Source organism: Hippopotamus amphibius, chromosome 4, assembly GCF_030028045.1.
Source record: "Hippopotamus amphibius kiboko isolate mHipAmp2 chromosome 4, mHipAmp2.hap2, whole genome shotgun sequence".
Classification (NCBI taxonomy): Eukaryota; Metazoa; Chordata; class Mammalia; order Artiodactyla; family Hippopotamidae; genus Hippopotamus; species Hippopotamus amphibius.
The window spans coordinates 35739402-35762668 of record NC_080189.1 but is presented as its reverse complement, the minus strand read 5'-3'; positions in this window follow the sequence as shown (position 1 = coordinate 35762668).

Below are 23267 nucleotides of genomic sequence, written 5' to 3'. Positions count from 1 at the left end.
CATCGAAAGCTGATATACTATGGCCAGATTGCTCTGTTCTTGGCTATACCACTTCTATTTGACAAAGAAAGCCTGTTGGGTCCTTCTCATCTGGTTAGTCATCGAACCTGTGCTGACCCACCCCAAAAAGCTAATACCAGATCAGAGAGTTACAAGGCCTCCTCAGGTCCGGTGATCGGTTTCAATAGGGAACCGAGCAGAAAGTGATATCTGATTTAAACAGGATGTACCTGCTAGTTATGTCTGGGAGGTTTCCACGCTTTGACAGAGGCTCTCATTGGCTAAACCATCAGTCACAGAGACTTAAAGCTCAAAGAGTTTATGAGACCTGTGGGGCTCCAGGGAAACCAGCATTTCTCTACATTCATTTCTTCTAATCAGAAGACTCCCCATGGGCAATTTGGGATGGAGGAGCACAAGCTTATATCATATCAATTCGTACTATACATTCAGATGTAGAAACTACAAAAATATTGAATTGGCTCAAATGGTCCCACTCACAATGTCATGCTTCCCTCCACATCTGTGAAAACTACTCAAATCTCATTAGCTTTCAAGTCACACAGAAAAGCGAGACACGTGGAAAGTTTTTGCCTATCATTTACTATTTTCCCAAAATACCATCTACCATTACGCTCTGTGCTATTGTTCATGCAATTCCCTCTGCCTGATCCATCCTTCTCATCTCTCTCCATCTGGCAAGTTTTGTCTCTTTTAAAGCCCAGCTCAGGGGCAGCCTTCTCCGTGAAGACTTTGCTAACCACATCCAGTGGGCTGCACGTACTGTTTTCCCTTCTGTCTTCCCATGGCCCATTTCTGTTATGGTCCGAGTCCCACTGTGCTCTCATTATTTGTTTACATGTCTCTCTATCCAAGTAGCCTGTTAGTTTTCAGGACAGGGGCCACATCTAGCTTATTTTTCTATCCTCAGTGTCTGGTCCTTGGTTTTTTTCACTGAACACCTTTCTGAGTGCTGGAATGAGTATTGAAAAGTCAGTTAGCTCCTATTGGAGTAGCACCTAATTTACTACTTTCCACTACTTTTCGACATCAAACAAAAATAGGTCTTGATTCTGTCGTTATCTAAATGAAATATATTTCCTTATCAAAGCTGAGTACAATAAAATAATAATACTAGGAAAACAAAGTTAAGGATTATAAATCACACTGAAAATAACAGGATTCAAGTCAATTCTACATGTACTACCTTTCTCACAGCTGTGCTTTAGGATCAGTAAGATAATATGTATTAAAAACATAAAATGCTATAAAACGGTTATTAATACCACTGAAACAAACGTTACATAATTAGTGCCTATTTTTCCTGGGTCCCCATCCTGACTCAGTCATGTGCTTTGTGGTTTTTGGGGGGGGCGGGCGCATGTTATTACCAGGCACTGTTCTAAGCGCCTTACATGTATTGTACTAACCCATTTAATTTCTTCATAACAATCTTCGAAGGTGGATGCGATTATTATTCACCAGATAAAGAGGGAAAAACTGAGAAAGAAAAGATCCCTTGACCATAGCTAGTAGGTAATAGAATCAGGAAACACACTCAGTCTGGCCCTAGATTCATCTCAGTTACTCACAACAAACACATTCTGCTTATAATACTGTAAATGCCCAATGAATGCTTATGTAGCATTGTTATTATTACTTTGCCTATCAGACCTAATTCTTGCCAAATGAGGTCTGCAGATAGGTTTGACTTTTAGTTACAATTGTTGATGCCATTGTCTATACTTATTGCATGGGACCACACCATCTCCTTTTATTCTGTCTCCACCAGAATAAGACTCAATGAGCCTGATCACTGCAGGTATGTCACCTTCAAACAGTTCTTGAGGCTTTCAGGAAAGGAATGATCATCGACTACCTCAATGTGTAGAATATTTTAACCAGATTTTATAGCTTAATTTAAAATACAAAACAAACTACAAATAATTGTGGTAAAATTTATATGTGTTGAATTTTAGTGGCATCAAATCCTTTTGGAAATAGGAAGTTTGTAAATAGTAAAGGTAGAAATGAATTTTTTTATCAGTATTTTCTTTCCCCAGGGTTTATAATGTTTTACTAGTTTTGGTTGGTATGTGTCTCTGTCTACCTTTAACCTCCTTTGGTCTGTGTTTTGCCATCTTCTTCTATAGTTCCCCAGGCTGTCTATGTTGAAGGTCTAACTTAGCTGCTGCTTCTTTGGGGAATAGTTCAGTCAGTGCTGCTTTGCAAATTTCAGAGGCTTCCAGACTTCCTTCAGCAGTAACTCAATGTCTGCTTGTTGTTCCTTTTTTCACTAGGGCTTCCTGTCCTACTGGAAAAGCCTGTTCTTTACTCATATTTCACCATTTTCTAACAGTCTTTTTTTTCCCACCTCAATTTTTTTTCTGCTTTTATCAAACAGGACCTCACTGTAAATATGAGGGTGAGTCAAAAATTATTCACACTCTGGCTGTAGAATTTATAGAAGTTTTAATATAACCAGAGTGTGGATAATTTTTGACTCACCCTGGTACTTCTCCTTCATGAGCTTAACTACTTTGTTTTTCTCCTGGCCAAATACTTACTTGATATTTGCACAAGCTCCACTGGCCAACAGAATCTTCTTTTACTGACTCTACAGCATGGCATGGACTCTCACCCACCCTTCCCTCCAGAAATTCTCAGTTTTGAACTGGGAAGAACTATTGTCGAGCAGAATCACCAGAAAGTCAGCTGCTCTCAGGAAGCAGCAAAACTGTGCCTGCTGGATGCTTCCCTTTCCTTTACCTTGTCAGTGCACTCTTGCTAAAGTACAATGGCTGTGTGTCCAAAGTGTGTGGTAATATGTCTAATTGCTTCTGTGTTTAACTCTGCTGTATATTACTATGGTTTAAAAAATATATAAATTCAAATAAATTTATTTTAAAAAAATTTATGTCATAAATGAAACATCTCTGTGTATTATTGTCATCAATATGCAATATGTTTTATTCCACAGTAGGAATATATATGTGAAATATAGTGAGGGTCACTTTGGTCTCAAAGGTAGGGCAAGAAGGTAACATGAATGACCTGTCTGTAGTTCTCTTCAACCCTTCTCCATTTTATTGAGAGACGTGGAAGGGGAAAATGTATAACTAGAGAAGGGAGCCTGGAGTGTTTGCATCTTTTCAAAGATTACAGTAATTATGATCAACAAAGTAGGCTTATTTACTTTTTGGCCTACATGGATTCTTTTTTTTTTTTTTTTTTTTCCATTTAGGCTTATCTTCAAAGGATTGTTTTAATAGTTGTGAAAGTTCAAACTCTCATGTCTTAAACAAATAAAACATTGAAATTACTGATGGGTACACAATGGTTTTACGGAAAACAAATCTAACCCCAAACTGGCACTGAATGCAGAACATTCCATCAACTTGAGCACTGCGCACAGAGGGTCCAGAGGGGTAGGGCAGGGAAGGATGGAACTCAGACATCCACAGCTAAAGAAATTAGCTCTTTCTGATCTCCACAAGGGGTGGCAAAGATCTGTTCTACTAGTTTCTTCAAACATGATTCTGAGGCCTCCCCACGTGCAGGCCTAGCCTTCCACTAATCCCCTTTGTCATAATTAAGCGCTGGATATACTATAGAGTCAGCTTTTTATTTTCTTTCTTTTCAATGTCTAAATTACATCCTTATCATTTCAAAGGTCAAGCTTATTTCCCATTAGAATGTAGGCACTGTGGAGACAATAATGACACTTGACAATATCCTCTTGCATGATAACCCTTTGAATCATATTTCCAAATACAAAATTTACAAAAAAAAAAAAAAAAAAGTTTAAAATACAGCTCTTTGTGGGGAGGATGGAGTGCCATCTAGTGTTACCTGTCATGTCTTCTTGTCCAGCAGTAGCCCACAAGCCTAGGTACAAAGGTTTTCCATTTAGCATATTGGTAGAGCCACTGGCAAAGAGATTGGGCAATATTCTGCAGGAAATTCATTGGTTGTATAACTGACCAGTGGGGGCTATTGCCTGCGACTCCCCATTTTTCTACATCATGCCTGATGCTTTGCACCTTGGGACTGATTCTCAATGCTGAAAATGCTGAGTTCAAGAACAACTCGACTCCTTGCCCCTGAGAGCTTATGGAGCTTTAAACATTCTGAATGGTTGCTTACATTTAAAAGTAGTGATTTTCCAAATGCAAATTCTAAATTTGCATCTTTTCTTGAAAGTCTGGCACCACAGGGCCTCTGAGCTCCAGCTGCCACAAAGGACGGAGATGAACAATGTATCCCTTTACATGGGACACTCATTTATTCATTTAAAGGAAGCCAGCCCATCCTGCATATTCATGTACATGTCTGGACTAGTCCTTGTAGGCATCTGAGTTTGACACAACTGAAGAACATTATCTCAAGACATTCACTGTGTTTTTAAGAAAAATGTAACTGAAAAATAATCAGTATAAAATGTGCATGTTTTTGTGTACACCACACTGAATTTTTAAAAACGAAATAAACCCATGTAATCAGCATCGAGATTTTTTAAAAATGTCATAAGCACCTAGAAATTCGTGCATGCCCCTTCCAGTGACTACTCATCCCCAAGAACACTATCCCGATCTCTAATCAGCTCTGGTTTTGACCGTATTTCTAGAATGTCTCCTAAGTATTTGAATATATCGCTTCATTTGATTCTTACAGCAAAACTGGATAGGAGGTAGGGCTGGGTAGTGAATCAGATAAAGAACACTACTTTGTTTATTCTATGCCATCTTTGATTGCCTTCATCATGCCATTCCATATTTTGGGCAGTATATTTGGTGAATAGCCTGAATAAACTCCACCTGTAAATCCTTCTCTCTTACTGCAATAACTAAACTTGAGATGTTGTATAGCAGGTAATAAAACTCGACCCACTGGAAGCTCCTGTTATTTCAAGCAGTGGGAGACTCCACTGCGGTCGAACTTCTTTCCCCTCGAGCTTTTATTCACCTTGCTTGTTTGGGGGGCTCCTGGGTGCTGCTCTGATTAGAAGTGAAGAATACACGTGTTAGAGCCTTTGTGGCAGCTGTAGGCTTGGCTCTCAAAGTTCATGTGTTACTGGGGCATTGCCACGCCTCTGAAAACACACAGAGCGTTATTGTTATGCTTAGCATGAGCCTTGTAATACTTCCATTTGGGGAATTTATTTTGATGGAAATAGCTCATTAGACCAGAAAATGCCTATTTTGTTTTCATTTCATTAAAAAAAAAAAAATCCATGCATGTTTGCATAGCAGGTAGAGTTAAAAACCCAGTACAGCAAGACGTTAGCTGTTTTTTCTTCCCTTTCAAAAACAATAACAGAAAGGGGGATTTATGTATAATATGCTGTAATTTACTTGAATATAATGAATGCATACAATTTTGCATCCTCAAGTATTAATTATAGAGGAATTTATAGTAATTTATAATGCATTAGAAGATTATTATTTTTAAGAGAACTTGGCCAAAGCCAACGGTAACTCTAGCTCTCATTTATAATAATGGAATAACTGCACCGAGACTTGATTTTTTATTCTAATCGTATAATTGAAAAATAACATTTAACATACCCAAACATGATGAACTCATTAAAAAGCTTTTTATTTGTTATTTTACAATATTTAAAATAATTACCTTGTTTTAAACAAAATTTTAGCCATTATTTTCCCTAGTTCTTTATAGACTAACAAATAGTAGTAGAGTTATTTCTTCAATTATGTTGCTGTATATGTCCAAATAAACTGGAAATATATTGAATTATAGTGCCCGGATGTTTCTGTTTAAGAGACTTGCTATAATTGTAAACTTACAAGGTATTGCGGCTCTAGAAGTAATAGGTATTTTTTTCTTCTCTGTAAAAGAAGACAAAAGTTTTCCAGGGTTTGTATAAGGAAGCTGAATCAGTTGTTGAACAGGAGCAGGTAGATTTTATGGTCTTCTTTTGGGGGATTTTACCATAATTTATTCCTATTATACTTGTAACTCTTACCCTGACCCTAATTTTGTTCTGACAAGTGGGTGTGGTGTTCTGGCTATTCTGTTCTGATCATAGTCTTTACCTTTGTAACCTGCAGTACAGTTGAAGTCAGACATGCAGACAGGACTTGATTAAAGGATAACAAAATGGAAGTAAATTAGGAGAAGTATTGATAGATAAAGTAGACTATTTGGCTTATGGGGCAGAACTTAATTACAGCTTATAATATTCTACTACCGGGATACCATAGGTCTTTTCTGGGTCCCCACTTGCCTGTCCTTACAGGACAGGCCATATCTGATCACTGCCCCTTGGAAACACTTTCAAAAGCATCTGGAAATCTCAAAGTCAGTAGGAAGATCTAGAGGCAGAAATAGAGTTGTTTCTTTTTTCTTTCACATCTCTTTTCTAAGGACAAGAAATCACTCTTTTGTGAGTGATTGACTGATGGGCCTCAAGAGAGACCTCATCTACCCCTAGAAGCAGGCCCTTGGCTTGCAGCCTCCACAGGAGAAACACTGAATGACATCATCCCTCCCCCCCACAATCACGCAAAAGATGCACACATGCAGAAAAAGGGGGCTTGTTTTCCATTTTTAACCCATGTAGGAAAACTCTTCATTTTTATCCCACAGTGAATTACCCATGGGTTCCCTGCTCTCCTCTGGCAGAGAAGGGACAGATTTAGCTTAGCAAGGGACAAAAACTTTATTGGCCTCCATAAAAGGCTGATCAGCTAAAAATCTTGACAAAATATATGTACAGCTATGTAGCATGGTCATCTCTGGTCCCTCCAGACCATGGAAGTTAATTCTTTGCACCAACTTTCTCTCTTCTCTGAGGCCCTATCCTCTGGGGAGGGTGCTCACTTCACTTTGCCCCATGGTAGGTGGCGGTCTCTCTGTGACCAGGTTTTTAACAGCTTTGTAAAGGGTGGGTAGGCTCTGGTTCTTAGATAAAGGTAGTATATATTAATCAGGTCTTTTTTGACTGCAATTTACAGACACCCAATTCAGCCAGATTAAGAAAGAGAAAATCTATTGGCTTATGTAGCTGGGAAGAATATGGGGTAGTTCACACTTTCACAGAAGAACCTGAGGCCCAATGCTACTTGGTCTAGCCTTGTTTTTATTAGCCTCTCATTTCTGCAGCTCTCTGCTTGGTTGCATTCTATATATAGCCTCTGTCAGCTCTGCTACTGAAAAACAATTTATTTGCCTCTACATCCTTTACTTATTTTAGGACAGGACTGCTGGTTTTGATTATGTCGTTTTCAGGAAAAAAAAAAAGCACCAATTTATTATTTAATGCTCTCTGAGGGAATGGCCTATCTGGATTGATTAAATATTCTATTAAAAATAATTACATGTATCCCACGTTGGTAGAGATACATAAGTATAATAAAATAAAAAATACATAATCTTGGATCTATATGAGAAAGAATGGACGTTTATTATTTATCGTAAGTTGATTCAAAAGATACTGCTGAAATCCCACTCCTGGGCATATACCGAGACAAAACTATAATTCAAAAAGATACAAGCACTCCTATGTTCATGGCAGCACTATTTACAATAGCCAAGGCAAGGAAACAACCTAAATGTCCAACCACAGATGAATGGATAAAGAAGATGTGGTATATATACACAATGGAATATTATTCATCCATAAAAAAGAATTAAATAATGCCATTTGCAGCAACATGGATGCAACTAGAGATTATCATACCAAGTGAAGTCAGACAAAGACAAATACCATATGCTATCACTTATATGTGAAATCTAAAATACAACACAAATGAACATATCTACAAAACAGAAACAGACTCACAGGCATAGAGAACAGACTTGTGGTTGCCAAGGAGTGTGAGGTTGGGGGAGAGAAGAATTGGGAGTTTGGGATTAGCAGATGCAAACTAATATACATAGGATGGATAAAAAAAAAGGTCCTACTATATAGCACAGGGAATTATATTCAATACCCTGTGATAAACCACAATGGCAAAAAATATGAAAAAGAATATATACAACTACAACTGAATCACATTGCTGTACAGCAGAAATTAACAATATTGTAAATCAACTATTTCAATAAAATATTTTTATAAAGATACAAAAAAAGATACTGCTGAGCTTGGAGTCATTGTTCTGATAAAGAGGAGACTGAATTCAGAGTTCAATTAAAACCAAGATCCAATGAATATTTAGAATACTGAGGGAACAAAATTATATATTCATTTGAAAAATTGAATCACCTATCAAACAAAATTGTTACTAATAAAATTTTGGAAAAAACTCCTGGCAGCTGGAGTCGGTAGGGTAATCATTAGAAAACAAAGGGTCATCTTCTATCAGGCAAAGGAAGTAGCTATCCCTGCCCACAGAGTAAAACTCTAAGTCATGTATAGTTCAGTGACCTGAGGTTAGCAGCTAAACTGAGGCTAAGGTGGTACAGATATAATATACTGAGGCATCTGGGAGCCCAGGTAAACTCATGTCATTCTCTCCCCTGGGAACTACAGTAGAAAAGAAGCAGGTAGCTTGGTTTACATTCTCCAATTTAAAGCCTTCTCTTTTGCAAGGGCAGATCTTTTCTGGCTAAGTATTTATTAGCTCTTTAGGAAGAAGAGAGGATTTTAAACACCCTCTTCTGCAATTTAGGTAGGAAACAGGACCACTGCACTATACATTGCATTATGTGTATTACATTTTGTATACCTTTGAATGAATTAGAAAATGGAGCTCCATCAGGGAAAGGGGATGCTTACACTTTGCCCAGGGCAATCTAGGCTGGATCCAGCTCCCCTATTGCTTTGGCTGAGAGTCTTTGTGCAGTGCACAAACTTCTCAACCATACATTTTCCTCCCCTACGCAAAAACTGTGACCAAGAACTACACTAATTACAATTCAGTTTCTCAAAGATCACTCCTCAAGTCAATTCCATCTACTCATCAAGTGTTTTATAATATCATTGAGCTCTAATTACTTTCTAATTCTAATTGCTGGCTGTCTATTCTTTTTTGTCTCTTCTTGTTTAAAGTGAAAAAAAATCCGCTGATGTTCCTCTGCAACAGGCACCACCATAGCCGCTAGAGCCGCCGTGACCCAGGCAGGGCGCCACGGTGGAGTCATACACAGGGGGCAGGAGCTGCAGTTGTAGTCACTCTCTCAGCCTGAGCCACCAGCATCCCTATGCAACAGGCACCGCCACTGCTGCCCAGGCTCCCGTGACCCAGGCAGGGTGCCACAGCTCACTCACTCCCAGGGGAAGGAGCCACTATTGTACCCTCTCTCTCCCCACACACCGGTGCTTACAGATGAACAATAAAGAAAGCTCTGCTGGTCACAGAGTAATACAAAAAACCCAAGGCAGGTTGAAGGACATTTACAGCTGAGACCTCAAGGAAACAGAAATATTATTATTAATTCTATTGATCTGGTCCATTCTGGGGTCAGTTCTAGCGTTTTTTGTTTTTGTTTTTTTAATTACAATCTAGTCCTAAGGGATCTAAACATTTTATAATATTTTTTTATTCTAATTTTTCTATTTTTATTTTTAGCCTTTTTATATATTTCAAGCTAAGCTTTTTGTAGTGCTGACTGTATCTCTATCTTCTTTTCATCTCTATTTTTACACATTTTTATCTTTTTTTTTCATATTTCTAGTCACACTATGCTCTTCTGTTGCCCTGTCGTCTATCCTTTTTTAGTTTATCTTATCTTAATATACTTATAAGCAATATTATCAGTCTGTTCTGCTTCTTTTAATCTCCAGATGACACACTGCTTTGGTTTTTATTATTAGGTTTTGTCTTTTTCTTAGTTCTAAGTATAATTGTCTGATTTCATTTTAAGAATCTTCAGTCTGTCTGGTGGTGTTGTTGCTCTTTATTATATTTGATCCTAGCTTTCAAAATTTCCTGGGATTTGTGTTTGTGTGGGTTTTTTTTCTTTCTTTTTCTTTTTCTTTTTGTTTTTTGGTTTTGAATTTCTGTTGGTTTTCTCTTTGATTGTCTGATGGCATACTGGGGTTCTTCTGTCAGGTCTTTCTAGTGCCTTATGTTCTATTGGATTCAGTATTTGTGTGTCTTGTACATGTATGTGTTTCCTTGATTCAGTATTTGTTTGACTCAACACTCTGCCATTAGTCTGGGGCTTAGACAGTCTTCTTGAAACCCCTTTATTGCTGGGACAAGCAACCTCTGAAGTCTGGACTATTCCATCAGAAGTCAAGTAGGAGGCTCTGGGGAGGGAGCACTGAATCCAGGATGCTAGACTACTAGGGTATCCTCAGACACAGGGAATATTAACTTCAGAGAACTCTCACAGAGCCCTGTATCAGAGTCTAAGACCCGGCTTCATCCGACTGTCTGCAACTGCCAGTGCTAGACACCTCACACCAAACTACAAACAAGACAGGAACACAAACCCACCCATCAGCACACAGACTACCTAAAGCCATATTAACCTCACAGATACCCTAAAACACACCACCTGACACGGCCCTGCTCATCAGAGAGAAAAGACACAGAGCCACACACTGGAAAGAAGGCATCAGACCTCCCCACCAGGAAGCCTACTCAAGACACTGGACAAACCCCACTACAGGGGGCAGAGGGCAGAAACAAGAGGAATTACTACTAGGCAGCATAGGGAAAGGAGACAACAAATCCTATAAATTAGACAAAATGAGAAAACAAAGAAACACCATGCATGCAAAGGAGCAGGAAAAAAGCCCACAAGACCAAACACATGAACAGGAAAGAGGAAAATTGCCTGAAAAACAATTCAGAGTAATGATAGTAAAGATGATCCAAATTCTTGATAACAAAATACAGAAAATACAAGAAACAGTTAATAAGGACTCAGAAGAACTAAAGAGCAAACAAACAGTAATGGACAACAAAGAAACCGAAATTAAAAATACTCTAGATGGTATAAACAGCAGAATAACTGAGGTAGAAGAATGAATAAGTGAGTTGGAAGATAAAATGGGGGAAATAACTGCCACAGAGCAGGAAAGAGAAAAAACAATAAAAAAAAATGGAAGACCATCTCAGAGACCTTGGTGACAACATTAAGTGCACCAACATTTGAATCATAGGCATTCCAGAAGAAGAAGAAAAAAGAAAGGGTCTGAGAAAATATTTGAAGAGGTTATAGTGGAAATCTTCCCCAACATGGGAAAGGAAATAACTAATCAAGTCCAAGAAGCACAGAGACTCCCATACAGAATAAACCCAAGAAAAAATACACTGCGGCACATGTTAATCAAACTAATGAAAATTAAACACAAAGAAAAAATATTAAAAGCAGCAAGAGAAAAGCAACAAAAAACATATAAGGGAAAACCCATAAGGATAACAGCTGATCTTTCTGCAGAAACCCTGCAGGCCAGAAGGGAATGGCAGGATATACTGAAAGTCCTGAAAGAGAGAAACCTACAGCCAAGAATACTCTACGCAGCAAGAGTCTCATTCAGATTCAACAGAGAAATCAAAAGCTTTCCAGACAAGCAAAAGTTCAGAGAATTCATCACACCAAACCAGCCTTACAATAATTGCTTAAGGAACTTTTCTAGGCAGGAAACACAAGAGAAGGAAAAGACCTACACAAACAAACCCAAAACAATTAAGAAAATGTTAATAGGAACATACATGTCAATAATCACCTTAAGTGTAAATGGATTAAATGCTCCAACCAAAAGACACAGACTGGCTGAATGGATGCAAAAACAAGACCCTTCTATATGCTGCCTACAAGAAACCCACTTCAGACCAAGGGACACATATAGACAAAGTAAGGGGATGGAAAAAGATATTCCGTGCAAATGGAAGTCAAAAGAAAGCTGGAGAAGCAATACTCATATCAGACACATTAGACTTTAAAGACTATTACAAGAGACAAGGAAGGACACTCCATAATGATCAAGGGATCCATCCAAGAAGAACATATAACAATGGTAAATATCTATGTACCCAACATAGGAGCACCACAACACATAAGGCAAATGCTAACAGCCATAAAAGGGGACATCAAAAGTAACACAATAATAGTAGGAGACTTTAACACCCCACTTACGTCAATGGACAGATCATCCAAACAGAAAATAAATAAGGACACACAAGCTTTAAATGCCACATTAGGCCATCTTGACTTAATTGATGTTTATAGGACACTCCATCCAAAAACTACAGAATGCACTTTCTTCTCAAGTGCACACGGAACATTCTCCAGGATAGATCACATCTTGGGTCACAAACCAAGCCTCAGAAAATTCAAGAAAATTGAAATCATATCAAGCATTTTCTCTGATCACAATGCCATGTGACTAGATATCAATTACCTGAAAAAAACTGTAAAAAATACAAACATATGGAAACTAAACAATACGCTATTAAACAGCCAAGAAATCAAAGAGGAAATAAAAAAATACCTAGAAACAAATGACAATGAAAACACAACAACCCAAAACCTATGGGAAGCAGCAAAAGCAATTCTAAGAGGGAATTTTATAGCAATACAATCCTACCTCAAGAAACAAGAAAAATATTGAATAAACAACCAAATATCACACCAAAAACAATTAGAGAAAGAAGAACAGAAAAACCCCAAAGTGAGCAGAAGGAAAGAAATCATAAAGATCAGAGCAGAAATAAAATGAAAAAGAAAGGCAGGAAACAATAGCAGAGATCAATGAAACTAAAAGCTGGTTCTTTGAGAAGATTAACAAAATTGATAAACCATTAGCCAGACTCATCAAGAAAAAAAGGAAGAAGATGCAAATCAACAGAATTAGAAATGAAAAAGGAGAAGTAACAACGGACACCTCAGAAATACAAAAGATCATGAGAGACTACTGCAAGCAACTATATGCCGATAAATTGGATAACCTGGGAGAAATGGATAAATTCTTAGGAAAGTACAATCTTCCAAGACTGAGCCCAGAAGAAATAGAAAATATGAACAGACAAATCACAAATAAGGAAATTGGGACTGTGATTAAAAATCTCCCAACAAACAAAAGCCCAGGGCCAGATGGGTTCACAGGTGAATTCTATCAAACATTATCCTTCTGAAACTCTTCCAAAATATAGCAGAAGAAGGAACACTCCCAAACTCATTCTACGAGGCTGCCATCACCCTGATACCAAAACCAAGCAAAGATGTCACAAAAACAGAAAATTACAGGCCAATATCACTGATAAATATAGATGCAAAAATCTTCAACAAAATACTAGCTAACAGAGTCCAACAGCACATTAAAAAGATCATACACCATGATCAGCTGCGGTTTATGCCTGGAATGTAAGCATTCTTCAATATATGCAAATCAATCAATGTGATACATCATATCAACAAACTGAAAGATCAAAACCATATGATAATCCTAATAGGTACAGAATAAGCATTTGACAAAATTCCACATCCGTTTATGATAAAAACTCTCCAGAAAATGGGCATAGAAGGAAATTACCTCAACATAATGAAAGCCATATATGAGAAACCAACAGCCAACATTGTTCTAAATGGGGAAAAACTGAAAGAATTCCCTCTAAGAACAGGAACAAGACAAGGGTGTCCACTCTCACCATTATTATTCAACAATTTTGGAAGGTTTAGCTACAGTAATCAGAGAAGAAAATGAAATAAAAGGAATCCAAATTGGAAAAGAAGAAGTAAAATTGTCACTCTTTGCAGATGACATGATATTATACATAGAAAACCCTAAAGACTATCAGAAAACTGCTAGCACTAATTGATGAATTTAGTAAAGTAGCAGGATACAAAATTAATGCTCAGAAATCTCTTGCGTTCCTATACACTAACAAAAAAAAAGCAGGAAGAGAAATTAAGGAAACTCTCCCATTTACCATTGCAACAAAAAGAATAAAATACCTAGGAATAAACCTGCCTAAGAAGGTAAAAGACCTGTATGCAGAAAACTCTGAGACACTGATGAAGGAACTCAAAGACGATACAAACAGATGGAAGGACATACCATGTTCTTGGATTGGATGAATCAGCATGGTGAAAATGACTATCCTACCCAAAGCAATTTACAGATTCAACACAATCCCTATCAAGTTACCAATGGCATTTTTCACAGAACTAGAACAAGAAATCTTACGATTTGTATGGAAACTCAAAAGACCCCGAATACCCAAAGCAATCTTGAGAAGGAAAGATGGAGTTGGTGGAATTAGGCTTCCTGACTTCAAACTATACTACAAGACCACAGTGATCAAGACAGTATGGTACTGGCACAAAAACAGAAAGGTGTATCAATGGAACAGAATAGAGAACTCAGAGGTAAACCCAAGCACATATGGACACCTTATCTTTGACAAAGGAGGCAAGAATATGTATTGGAAAAAAGACAGCCACTTCAATAAGTGGTGCTGGGAAAACTGGACAGCAACATGGAAAAGAATGAAATTAGAACACTTCCTAACACCATACACAAAAATCAACTCCAAATGGATTAAAGACCTAAATGTAAGGCCAGACACTATAAAACTCCTAGAGGAAAACATAGGCAGAACCCTCTATGACATATATCAAAGCAAGATTCTTTTTTGATCCACCTCCTACAATAATGGAAATAAAATCAAGAATAAATAAATAGGATGTAATGAAACTTAGAGGCTTTTGTACAGCAAAAGAAACCATAAACAAGAAGACAAGCGTCAGAATGGGAGACAATACTTGCCAATGAAGCAACAGACAAAGGATTAATCTCCAAAATAGACAAGCAGCTCATGCAGCTTAATGCCAAAAAAGCAAATAACCCAATCCACAAATGGACACAAGACCTAAACAGACATTTCTGCAAAGAAGACATATAGATGGCCAACAAACACATGAAACAATGCTCAACATCAGTAATCATTAGAGAAATGCAAGTCAAAGCCACCATGAGGGATCACCCCACACTGGTCAGAATGGCCATCATCAAAACATCTAGAAAAAAATCAATGTTGGAGAGGGTGTGGAGAAAAGGGCACTCTCCTGCACTGCTGGTGGGAATGTAAGTTAGTACAGCCACTATGGAAAACAGTTTGGAGGTTCCTTAAAAAACTAAAAATAGAACTACCATGTGATCCAGTAGTCCCACTATTGGGCATATATGCAGAGAAAATCATAATCCACAAGGAAACATGTACCATAATGTTCATTGCAGCACTATTTGCAATAGCCAGGACATGGAAGCAACCTAAATGCCCATCAACAGATGAATGGATAAGAAGATGTGGCACATATATACAATGGAATATTACTCAGCCATAAAAAGGAATGAAATTGAGCTATATGTCATGAGGTGGATAGACCTAGAGACTGTCATACAGAGTGAAGGAAGCCAGAAAGAAAAAAACAAATACTGTATGCTAAGACATATATATGGAATCTAAAAAAATGGTACTGATGAACCCAGTGACAGGGCAAGAATAAGGATGCAGGTACAGAGAATTGACTGGAGGACACGGGGTTGGGGGGATGGGGCGAAGGGGAAGCTGGGACCAAGTGAGAGAGTAGCACAGACATATTTATACTACCAAGTGTAAAATAGATAGCTAGTGGGAAGTTTCTGTACAACAAACGGAGATCAACCTGATGATGGGTGATGCCTCAGAGGGCCAGGATAGGGAGGGTGGGAGAGAGTTGCGGGAGGTGGTGTATATGGGGATATATGTATAAATACAGCTGGTTCACTATGGTGTACCTCAAAAGCTGGTACAAGAATGTAAAGCAATTACATTCCATTAAAGAGCTTAAAAAATGTATTTTAAAGTAAGGTTTTTGACATAAAATAGGCCCCATTCTCAAAATAAGTATAAAATAACACTACATTTATATAAAATAATGATATAGAAAAGGACAAAGAAAAAAGGGCAGTTTCTTCCCACCCCTGTCCCATCTTCTAGAAACATCCACTGCAGGACTAGGCACTGGGGTTAATTTATCCATGCCCTTACCACAGTGAGTAAGGGTTTGACTCCAACAACTTTGACTCAGAAAGTTGCTAAAACTCTACACTCCATTACCTCTTAACCACTTTCCATCTCTTCATTTTTTCTTTGGATTTTTCTGTTTTTGCCTCAGGAAAAAAACTCCTCTCTCTTACTTTTATTCTCTCTTCTTTCTGCTGATTGAGAATCCCAGGTGATCCCGGTCAAGTCAAGCAAGTACAAGAATAGAGCTAATGAAATATCTTCATTAAATAAGATGAAAGTTTTAGACTTTTTGTAGTGAAATTAGACAATACCAGGAAGCAATGGTATCAACCTTAAAATATCTTGAATCCTCTTCAGAATCTATAATGACATCTTCTACTTTCTCTTATAATTAAAATTTTAATTTAATTTACTTAAGCACCAATGTTCAAGGGAAATTTCTTATTATATTTTATTGTACCTCTTATTTTCCAAATGTATAGCAACTTTTACCTCACTTTGTATGAATGAAATTGAACACTGCTTCAGAATTCTTCCTTAAACTCAAGTAATCTTTTTAGACAGCATAAAGTACATAAAGTATGGGACAGAATCATAAAAGCAGCTTTATTTCTACGTAGTTGACTGATTTACAGAAGGTGTTTCACTGTATTGTAGTCAACATCCTATGCATGTCAGGATTATATTGTACTTATTTAAATGCTTTCTCTCTATGTGCCCTCTTATGCTTTTATGTATTTAATTTCCTATTGCATTTTGAAATTCTCAAGAGCAAAACCTCTTTCGACTTGCTTGGTTTGCAATATAGATTATTTTGGCTTATTTTTATAGAAGTTAATAAATTTTAATAAATTTTGTTATAGCATTAGCCATCAGATGTGAAAAGCTTTTCTGCAAGAGATATTTTTAATAAAGTTATGTGACATATTAGAGATTTATTTAGGATGACTATTTAGTAAGTTTTACTAATTTTATTCAAAAAAATTCAGTGATTAATTCTGGGAGGAAATCAGGTAAAAGCTTCAGTCCAGCTCTTAGCATCCTGTTCCTGATTCAGACCACGTCTAGTCTTTGTTTTCCTGCAGCATCATTAAGAAAAATGGGACCCAGGAAATCCTGGTCGGCAGAGTGAAGGCTCCTTCCTTGAGGTAGAATATTCTCTATGAACCGACATGGTTTACTTTTCTACATTTAGCTATGAAGTAGGGATGTGATTCACTGTAATTATTACTATGTTGTTTTCAGATTAAATGCAGGCTTAACTTCAATATAATTATAATACTTAAGTTCTGAATTTTTTAAGGTACTTGATCATCCCCATAGATTTCACTTTTTCTCTTCTATACACTATATTTTATGTATTTGTGCATTTTTAACTTGCATCAAAAGTATGCTACTTTAGATCTTGTATCATTTCCTTTTTTCTTTTTCTTCACGCTGTGTTGTTAAGATCTATCCAGTTTTGCTCTTTGCATTTCTAGTTCACTGCTTCTAAGCAAGGCAAAACTTTTTCCAGTTTGTATTCACCATATTTTACTTATCTACTCCGTTAGTGATGAACATCTTATTTGACTCCAACTCTGCACCACCACTAATGTGACATGTTCTTCTAAATGTCCCCTTAAGCAATTGTGTAAGAGATCCTCCAGGGATATACCCCAGAGAGGGGCTGCTGGGCTACTGGTTACGCCACTCAGATTTTCACTAAGCACTGCCAGATTGCTCTTTAGAATGACTGCACTAGTTTTATTTTCACGTTTTGGCTAACTCTTGGTATTACTCCACTTTCTAATTTTTACAAATCTAATAAATCTGAAGTGGCACTTTAATTTGCATTTTTTTCTAGTAATTAGTCAGGTTGAGCCTTTACAAATACTTCTTAGCTATTAGTGTTCCCATCTGTGAATTCCTCTTCCTGTCTTTTGCTCAATATTTTTCTATCAGGTTTCCTGTCTTTTTCTTGCACTATTGTAGGAGTTTCTTTTAGAGTGGATATATTCATCCCTAATTAATTTTTGTTTTTAAAAGGTCTTCAACTTTTTTGGTCTGTCAGTCATAAGTCTATGTTAACTAATGAAAAGAAATCCCAAATTTTAATTTAGTTTTCTCCTTACTGAGCTTTTTGGATCTTGATTAAAAACTCCTTTCTCATTCCAAAGTTACAAAGATTTCCACCTACAATTTCTTTAATTCTCTTCACATTTTCTCCACTAATTTTTCATGTGAAAACATTATTTTATTGAACTTGAGCAGATGCAACAATCTTTCCTCAGAGTGAGTGGTCTGAACACCTCCATGATAGGGTACACCAAGTTCTGTCCTTGGGCAAAAAGCCCATCCTGGAGTGAACCAGTTTCACATATTTAACTTGAATTTAGATTTTAGAAACCGGAAATGTGAGGGAGATTTTAAAAAATATATGCTCTTTCTTAATATAGGAAGGAAAAAACTGTGAAAAGAGTTCATAATTCTTGATCTGATTTTGTGCCAGGAGCTGGGAAGAGAAGATGGTCTTTAGTGCAATCACATAGGTAGCCTCAGCAAGAAGTTCTTAAGGGAAATGCTTTGTGTGCTTGGATCATAGGAACCCCATCATGGAGCAACAGTTTAAGTAGATTCCCTGTTGTCTGAAGAGCATTATTGTTTTCAAACATTTTCCACTCCTTCCTAGCCCCTTTTGGTTTTGCACCTTTCAAACAGTAATACAAGCAAATATTTCAGAATTGTTGCAGTATTCAAGTTGTGGCTTCAGAGAAACTCTGAGCATATATTTTTGCCCTACATTTTGATTTTTTGTGCATTTGTTGTCTCTTTCGGTTCTTAAATTAACCTAATTTATAAAGGGAGCCCTATTTGTCTCTACTTATTTTTTATTGCCTGAAATTTGTGTCAAAAAACTCAGAGGATATGGCCCCAGAGGAAACAACCTATTTCCCAATTTTAGATGTTAATTCACCATGAAATTTCTTGGATTCTTATTTATTTATTTTTTGGATCCTACAACTCACCTTGGAAGTGAGGTCTGGGTAGAGTGTTTCCTGGGAGTACTAGTCTATGCCCTGAAGAGAATATACACATAGATGGAAAACTTACACAGCTCACCTGACCTTTGCCTTCTGGGAAGTTTGATTCTTTCATGCACCTGCCACTCCTGATACAGCCAGCGCCCAGGGAGCAGAGCCCAGGGAGAGGAATAGGGGTACTGATACAGTGACCTCCTGAGCCAGCTGTGCAATCACCCCTTACCTTCCAGCTGTGAGGAAGAAGCTCTGTAGCAGCTGCTTGGCACTGAGTGCTGCGTCCAGACTGGCTCAGGCAGGTGGCCTCTTTACTTGTCTGCTCTTTGATTTTTTTTTCCTTTTGTAAGCACAGATGTGTGCTCAGATGTGAGACAGCTGCTCAAAGCACATCTCGGAAAGAAAAGCAACTTTTATTCAGTCATTAGGATCAATTCCTCAGATTTCATGAGTCTAGTAAATATTTATGGCATTACTCAAAAAAATCCTCTGTTACTAATCTGAGTATTTTTTCAATAAGGTTACTGTGAACAAGACTTAAAAAAAGTAATATCTTATAACTATTCTTATGTTTAAATATACATCTTTAATCATCTCCCTCCTGCCAGGCCTGGTCCTATAACTAATTTGTATTATTTAAGGGGTGTAGAAAGGCTATTCTGTTCATAAATATTTCACCGGCTTGTTATGAAACCTGAAATTCCTTCCAGAGGCGCTCCTTTAGTTAAGGCGTGCTTAATAAAACTCATATGCATGGATTTTCTCACAACTTAGTCCTCTTATTGCAACCCTGTAATGGGAGGGTATCGTGCTATGAACTAAGGATGCAGGAGGCACAGTTTAAGTAAGATTCCTGCCCTTGAGATGCTTATAGTCTGGAGAGGCAGGGAATATCTATTAAAGACAAAATAACAAGAGAAGGGAGCATCTCTGTAGACATTGCACCTATTTGTGTAAATCACTGCAGCTGTGTAAATTATCACATTTACTGGAGTTTAGAAAAATCTCCCAGGGCTGTCCTCAGAGAAGGGTTTTTGAATGCCTAGGTGCTGGCGCCTGACCCTGACGGAAGGTAGGGCTTATATAAAGAGAGAGAAGATAAAGGATATTCTAGACAAGGAACAAAGGAAGGGATACAAGAGTTAATAATGTGCCCTGGAAACAGAGGACAGACCAGGGTGACTGGAATGGATGAGTTCACGTAAGAGGTTCCCGACAGGGAGAGGATGCTGCTGAAGACAAAAGCTTGTGTAACAGGGTCAGAGAAGTGAACATTTCTCATCACCTATTTTAGCTCTAACCTATGAAAACCTGATTTTTTAAAAAAATACACATAAACCAAAGAGAATCACTCTATGTATTATTTGAGCCACAGAAAGAATTAACAAAGCTGTGTATGGATGACAACCAGGGCTGCTCCCAAGCAAAACTGTGAACACATCAGACCTGTCCCTTGATTCCCTGCTGTGCCCTTTTTCTAGGAACCAACTTTATTTCTGTGTTTGCTGACTTCCGCTGGAGATGGTCTGTCTAAATGCTGTTGGGGTTAGCCCCCTGTTTGTCCATCCAGAGTGTTTTTCATCAGAGGAATTTGGGGAAAGATAAACCCACTCCTCCATGCCTCCCTGCTGTCACTGGACTCTCTTAACTTGAAATCCTTTATTCTGTCTCTGGTACCTTCATCGCAGACTGCTCTGTGCTTCACCTGGCCTGACCTGTATTCTACTGCATGTGTCTCCCTGAACATTCACTATGCACCTGAATCCTCAGTTACTCCTGTTTCCTCAAACCTCTCATGTCATGTTTCCTTTCCTTCCTGGTCTTACTAGAGACCTAGAAATCTCTACAGCTACAGTTTCCATGGCTGCTCATTACACAGAGGTTACTTATCCCTCATCCCCACGTACCTTAGGGTGGGGTAAGCACCCTCTCCCTTCCCAGTGCCCTTTTCAGGTCATTTTTTCCAGTCAAATAAAACACCTCAGTCCTTTGAACCTCTTTATTTCCTTCTACCAACGTGCAGACTACCAGTCAGTCAGGTGTTTAGATCTGATTTACTAGTTTCCCTTCGAATCCAAGTCCTTCCATCATCCACAGTGGCTTTGTTGTTCACATGCATGTTTCAATCCAACATTTTAGCTCACTTTCTCTATGTCTTTCTTCCAGTGACCTTTATCCCCAGTTTTAGGTACCCAAGCCTATGACCACACTCTGGACATTGGAATCATTTGTAAGGGTTCCTTGTCAGGAAGAATACCCTGGAAGCTACCCCCTATCATTACAACCTCCTGTTTTCCTTCACTCTTCATCCAATTACTAGCATTGTTCTCAACTTGCACTCTCTTAGGGAGATCCAGTCTTTGTTCTACTAGTTTTCCATGTATCAGCCTACACTTCCCTTTCTTTTCTTCCCATCCTGGTTGGATGCCAGAGTCCATTATTTTAACCGCACTGTTGTATATATCTTCAGAACCCGTAACCCATTGTCCTCCTATGTCATCCACCTGGCAAAATTCCAGCCCTGGATCAATCCAGCTATGTGCTTTCTTCATAAAGCACATCAATTCATGAAGTGCTGGAAAGTTCTTCTCAAGCCATAGCTCCATCACTTTTTCCTCACTGGCAGAATTCTCCAAAGAGTTGCCTGTACTCACCCTACGCCATGTTCACCTCCCCATCTGCTCCCTTTATCCTCTCCCTTTCACTCCCACCACAGTGTGAATCTGTCCTGCTGCAAAGATGAAATCGTTCATCCCAAAAGACATTCCTGAGCCCTCGCCTTCCTGGTTTTCTCTGCAGCACTAACATTTCCACCTTCTCCCACTTTTTTCTGATGCAGTGCCCTCCTGTACTGCAATTCCCTTCATAAGAGATTCACCACTGGAGGTGGGAACTCTTCAACTCGCCAAAAAATCCTCACCCATACATCCACACTCAAGCTTCCTTCCCCCTGCCGTTGTGAAAGAAGAAGTGTTTCCTTCATGCCTGAGGCTAACCTTGCCACCTGCAGGTCTGAATCCACTCAGCCAGAAACCCAGGCATCTTCCCTGACTCCTCCTCTGTTAGCCTTGACAATGTGGGGCATCATGTCCCACTGATTCTGGCTCCCATTTCTTGACAGTCCTCATCCTCATGGTGAGTGCTCGTGGTCAGTTTACCATTATCATGTCCATGTTGCTATTCCAGCACCCTCCTCAGAGGCCAGTTTATTGCTGAGCTTAACTGAAGCTTTAGCTTTAGGGTTCTATACTTCCACAGGCCTTTGCAAATGCCCTTGTCTTAGAAAGCTGTCATCTTTGTCTTATAGAGAAGCTACAAAACACCTCAGCTTAAGTACTTACCACACTTGGACTTCTGCCCGCCAGGCCCTACATCCTTTGTCATCTCTGGTATCGCTCCGGACTAACCTATTGTCCACACTGCCAATAGTGTGATTTTTTTTGCAAATGAAAAACATATCATGCCACTCTCTTGCTTAAAAACCCTTCAATGGTTTCCTACTGCTTTTAGGTTTCAGGGAAAAATTCCTAAAAATAGCTTTCAGGTCCATTCTGACCTGACCTCTGCTTTTCTCTCTGGTGACACCTTTCATGACACATTTTACATGGTTTGGGGGCATTTTTACATCTAGAGTGAGGTAAGCAGGGCAAGTTCTGTCTTTCTTAAAAGATGAGGAAAATAAAGCTCAGAGAGGATAAACAATCTTCCCAAGTCTATGGAACAAATGACGTACGTCGCTGAGATTTGGGCTGAGTTCTTCAGATTCCATCTGCAATTTATTTTTCCATTATAACATGTACAAATGTGCTCATTCTGGGACTCTGCTGAAAACAGTGAAGTCTTTGTAATTTTGGGGTCAAATATTAGTTGATAAGATTCTCACAATTTGAGTTATATGTAAACAAAATTAATTGTTGAATGTGAAAAACGAATGCTCTAATTATTGTATTTTAGTTACTCCAGTCATCTAAATTTTCATATGAACTCTTTGCAGGCTGGCATATTTTAGGCCCTGTGTCTCCCAAAGAGATGCATTTATAAAAGAGGATTGCTCAAGCTGGGATGCTTTCAGTTCTGTGTGAGGCCATCCTAATTTCAGAACACTGTACTGACCGAGACAGTCTAAAGCTTGCCTGAACTTTTGCCATGTTTCTTCCTGATTACGGCCCCGACCTTTCTTTTCTTTTACTTAAAAAAAAATTGCAACTGTAAATTCTTTCCTCTGCCCCTTTGAGATGTCAGTCTTCTCCCCAAATATAATAATGCCATAATCTTGAATAAAGTCTTTCTCACCATTTTTAACAAGTATTCCGTATAGTT